Source organism: Telopea speciosissima, chromosome 4, assembly GCF_018873765.1.
Source record: "Telopea speciosissima isolate NSW1024214 ecotype Mountain lineage chromosome 4, Tspe_v1, whole genome shotgun sequence".
NCBI classification, from domain to species: Eukaryota; Viridiplantae; Streptophyta; class Magnoliopsida; order Proteales; family Proteaceae; genus Telopea; species Telopea speciosissima.
The window spans coordinates 70,825,686-70,831,685 of record NC_057919.1 but is presented as its reverse complement, the minus strand read 5'-3'; positions in this window follow the sequence as shown (position 1 = coordinate 70,831,685).

Here is a 6,000-nt window from a genome sequence, read left to right as displayed (position 1 = left end):
TCCACTTCTGTACTGTTGATTAACATCAAAGCTACGTATAAGCAAGGATGGGTCATGGGTGACTCCAGTAGTCCGTGAGTCGGTCATTCCTGACTTAGGTGGGAAAGAGTAGCAGAGCAGAAAAGCTTTCGATTCAACTACATCGCCGGCGCTGATTGACACTCCTCCTGGGGCGCATGAACAATAGAACATACACTGTTGTTGGTGGCTGCACCCATTTATCAGATTTGAAATTTAAAATTCGAATCACCCTTTCAATTGATAAATGCAAATCCGGTCCAAGTCCAGGGTTATATTTTTCCCTGACAAGCAACCAAACAGGAAAAAAATATATATTTTTTGCCCAACAAAATTTAACCGAAGCAACATACAATATACCTTCGGTGTCTGCCTTCAACATAGACCCATCAATCCTTTCTCCTAATATGAACCTCAGCGTTATTTGATAACAGCTCCTCTGCATCAGATAATCCTATTACACAAGGAACACAAACGATGAGAACTCAAAACAAAACACTCGTAGTCGTCGATTTATCAACTTCTTTTAACATTCAGCACACCATCATCGTAATTTCCATAAGCGAGTCATTGATCCATAATAATCAATTTGGATTTGGAAGCAGTTTGAGTTGATATGTTATAATTGCTTAAGCTTCAGATCTGAGTTCCAAGACACCCATTGTAATCTCAAGACCATTAGCAGGACTATTGACGGGGATACAAGATTTCATCAAAAAAATAGTAGAGAACGTACACTACTTGTTTTCTTTGATTTTTTTATTTTTGGTAAATTATTATTATTAGGGAAAATTACATACCCCTTCCCTGTACTTTACCCAAATTACACGTTCCTCCCCTTGGTTTTTTCACCTTACACTTTGACCCTTTATGAGTTTATGACTGACGGTGTTAGTAGGGTGGTGTTAGTTAATGGTTTGAAAAAACAATATTACTGTTCTACTAAAACACCACAAATGTAATTATAATGATACTCTTTTCATCATCTTCAACCTTAAAACACCCATTTCTTTCCACCACCACCACCGCCACCGCCACCGCCATCACGACAATCGCTGAAAATCTGATTAACAACAAGACTCCAGCGACTTGTTGATCCGCTACTCATTCCAGTGAAATAGGACATATATAGCTTATGATCTCAAGAGGAAAAAAAAAAAGGGTTTTTGTTTCCAGTGGGGATTTTGCCGGTTTTGGGCAGAGTATGGGGGGTTTGATGATGAAGAGTTGTGGAGTCCTAATTCGTTGGAGAAAGAGTAACACTATTTCTTCTGTAACATTTGAGGTTAGTTTCTTCAATTTTCGTCATCTTCTCTCCAAAGCTTTTCTTCACTTAGAATCATTGCTTTAATCCTTTCCCATTTTTATGTTCTCAAAAAACCGCCAGCCCTGGAGTTCCATTTTCTTCCGTTTGTAGGGGAAAAAAAGAAACACAAAATATCAAAATGAGACGAATTTAGGTTATATTTGATGAAAATTTCAAGGAATCAGGAAGACCCAATTTCATTTGAATAATTTTATCATACTTCCATTCAGTTTGTGTTATTCTTCCTTCTTCGATTTCTGAACCCACTATCCAAAAAAGCCAAAAAAAGCTAAATAGATTGCCATTTTCAAACCTCCCAGTGAATCAAGAGATATCATTTTTTTTTTTTATCCCGAATTTTCTTTGGAACCCGGGCCAGCTCCTGTGATTTTATTTAATCAATCAAAAAGAATAGGTGTACAAGAGGGGGGGACATACCCGCCTTACCCCTAACCCAAGCTGGCCTGAAGCTCAAACGCTCCTAATAGAGCTCACACCCACCCATATAGAATTACCAATCTTAAACTCTAATAACCGGAAGTCCTATAGCATCCTCGTGAGCAATTCGCTGCAGCTCTTGAGGCAACCGTGATTCCCCATAGAACGTGGAATCCTTCTTCCATGCACAAGCTAAATTTGCCAGATAGTTTGCAGCCCTGTTGCCTTCTTTGAAGGAGAACTCTATCATCGGTTTTAGAGAGCTGACCAAACCCAATACTTTCTGAAACCAATACCAGCCCTTCCAATTCCCATATGTTCCCTTCGCTATGCACTGCACTGTTGTCAACGAATCCGAATTAACATGAACTTCCTTGAATCCTAGGCTTTCACAGAGCTTAAGCCCTTCCCTCAAAGCTCTCAGTTCAGCTATGGTGTTGGTGCACACACCGTAGAAGTTGGTAAAGCCCGCCACCAGTTCCCCTTCCCTGTTCCTAATTACACCTCCACCCCCTCCCATCCCAGGGTTGCCTTTACACGCCCCATCTACGTTCAGTTTCACGGATGAGGGTGGGGGACACCAGAACACCGGAATAGGTGTTTTAGGAGAGCCAGGGCGATGAGAAACACCAAAGTACTACAGCGTAAGAGCTTCCCTAAAAGAGGGCTTGCTGCCCAGCGAGAGACATATAGGTATCTCCACAATCCACCTCCTAATAACCTCTACAATGTACCTGGCCGATCGACCCTTCTCACCATGCCTTCGATGATTCCTTTCTTTCCATAATTCCCAGATAATAAAGGATGGGAGCAATCCTTTAATCAAACCATATAACTTACCCTCATTCGCTTGACTGTGCCAGAACATCAAGCGGCTGTGTACATCCTGCAGCGGCACCAATTCCACCTCGCAGAGCTGTGAGAAGAATTTCCATACCTTTTTAGCCTTTCCACCTGCAACTAATGTATGTGTTGCCGATTCACACATGGGTTAGCCATAGTAGTGACATTTCGATGCGAGTGGTACCCCCATCTTCATGATAGCGTCATCTGTAGGAATCCCTCCGCTCAAAACCTGCCAAGAGAAGAAGCACACCTTGGTTGGAAGAGCTCGGTTCCAACACCACTTCGCGAACTGTTTTTCAGCCGCACCCCGTCTTAACTCATTCCATAACAACTTCGTGGTGAGCTTCCCATCCTTCGCCGGTGACCACACCAACCGATCCTCCTGTTCTGATAGAAAGAAGCGTCCCTCCAACAAGCTATTTCGAACATTGTCAGAGTCAATCATATTCAAAATCCCCATGTTCCAAGCTCCTTCTCTGCTAAGAACATCTTTAACATGAGTATCTAGGTCCAGGTTTAGTGCCTGTAGACACCACATTTTGACACATTGGAAGTGTGTCCTGGCAATGATGGTAAAGTTCGTAACTCGTGTGGTGACTGAATGGCAAGAATTACCAAATTACCCCTACCCCACCTTTTGTAACCAACTGTCCCAAATAGAGCCTAAACCCCTAACATAGCCGTATTTAACCATTTTAAGTTCACATTTGAAGTTTCACCCAAATCCAACACCTTTCATGAAAATGACCTTTTTGCCCCTGGCACGATTCTCGGTATATGGACCACCCCATTTGGTCTGAAACACTTTGGATGACCTCATTTAGTCATATTAAGCTTTCACGTAAAGTTTCGGCCAAATCGGATAACTTTTATAAAAATGACTGTTTTACCCCTGACATGGTTCTTGGTACCCGAGCCACTTGATGTGACCTAAAACCATTTGGATAACTTTATTTGGTCATATTGTGCTTACACGTAAAATTTCATGTAATTCCGGTAACATTTGGACCTTGATCGGTGTGAAAACCATTTATGTGCTTTTTTTGGTATCCGTGCCACTTTTAGTTAAAATCTGGCTACATCAGCCTCACAGATGGAAAGTACGTGTTGCGACCTTCATGTCGGTATGTGGCGTGCAAAAAACGACCATCTGGATCAAAAGATATTGATGTTTGAATGTGGACCCTTTAAAATGGAATCTTTAAAAGGTTTATATAAAAATATAAAAAAAAAGTTTACTGAACCGAGTCAGACCGGGTTAACCCGACCCGGACCAACCCGGCCTGACCCAGCCCGGCTGGGCCTGTCGGCAGGCCACAAGGCCCACCATTCCCCACACATGGGCATGGCCCCATGCCCACTTGGTTGCCAAAGTCTTGGCTGCACCGGCCTAAGCTGCCCCCAGCAGGCCTAGGCATGCACAAGTCAAGCCCATGTGCGCCCAGCCACTTGCACCTGCCAGCCCCAGCTGCTCACCAGCCTCTTGTCCCCTACCTTCAATGCCCCAGGGCTCATTCAGTCATTTCCTCGCACACGTTTTTTCCTATAAATAGGAGGTGTTTTAGAGAGGTTAGGGACGGAGAAAATTAGTGAAAAATTACCTTCACGCAGTCCTTGATCCCCTCTTTCCAAACATGGTTTTATCATCTATAGGTTATGCTTCATTACTGATATAAAATTCCGTAAATACCACTTCTTCACCACTCTTGCCATTCGGAGCAACCACACTTGGAGCCGCTTTTGGAGGTTTTCGGCGACTATTTACGGTCACATAAGGTTACTCAAGCTGAGCCTAGGCACTTCCACTCTTCAAGGGTATTTTCCCATATTTTTTACTTATTTTTAAGCATTTGTTTTGATTTTCTTTACAACAAAGGTTGTTTGTCAGTTATAAAAATGTTAAAAAAAATTCAAGAGTGATAAAATTATGAAATTTTCATGGATGATGCTTACCACTATTTTTGACATTCATTAATTTTCTCAAGCTCCAAATCATATTTTTTTTGTGATATTTTTGCCCTTGTAAAGGATTTTGGATTATGTAAAATCTGAACATGTGGGTGGGTATTTGGACAAAAGTGTTATGACCATGTTAAAGATCATGTTTTGATTAGTGGGAATGGGCTCTGGTTTGATCCAATTCGGATCTGTGATGGGGATTTTGTATTTTTCTTTGTTTTTCCTTCTTTTTTAGCATTTCAGAAAATATTAAAAATAATATAAATGCATAAAAATTCACAAAAAAAATTATGGAATGCATATTTCATCATGCTGGATTTTATGGAATCATTATCCACTGACATGCATGTTTGATAGTTTTTATACATTTCCCACCTCATTTAGGGGTATAAATGTCATTTTTTTAATTATAATGAAAAATTCTGAAAAAATAGGAAAAAATGTCTTTATGCATGACATGCTGTTTTAGAATGGTTTAGGATGTTTTCATATGCATACGTGACCATCATGCTTGATAGATATGCATACAAAGTCATTTGCGCCCTCTAGGGGCATTTTGGTAATTTACCAAACGTGGGCCTAAGCTATCATTTTGGAAATATCATTTGGTGTGTTCAGTCATTTTAGGATGTTTAACATCACTTTCGATGCCTACTATGATTCTAAGTGTCTTTTGACACTTTTGCCATTTTGCCCTTAGGGGCATTTTGGTCATTTTGTGACCAAACCTTGCTTAGGACCCCGGAAAGGCTCCTATTACTTTTGCCGCATGTTTTAACATTTAATAAACATGTTTTAAGCATAAGTCAGCATTTTCATGAATTATCATGCATTTTCTACATGTTTGCCATAACAGGGGCATTTTGGTAATTTTTATCACCCCACATTTCCTTGCCATTTCATGTGCTCTTGATGATCCAAATGCATGATGTTAATGTTATTTAATCATGTTTTGCTTATTTACAGCATTTAAATATGATTTCATGCCTTTGTACATATTTTGGCCCTTTAGTGGCATTTTTGTAAATTTGGCTATTTTGGCCTATAAGCTGTTTTGCTTATCAATATAATTGTCCTTCTCCATGATATAATTAGACTTGGTTTTCTTTTTACAGTCAACCATGTTTTAGACCATAGAGTTAGGCTTTCTAATTTAGGTAAAATCCATTAATTAGCTTAACTAGGATGCATAATGTACATAATCATCTAGCCTAATGATAGTAATTAGGATTAAAACATTAATCTTAATTAGCCTAACTAGGCTCATAAATTTCAATCAAGATAATAAAAAATCTTCAAAAAAATTAGTTTAATTAAGTGCATAATATGTATAACACAACAGCACACAATAGAGTTTGGTCTAGGAAGACCGGTCGTCGGTCGGGCGGTTGCTGGGTGCCTAACACCTTCCCAATTCGTAACTTGACACTTAC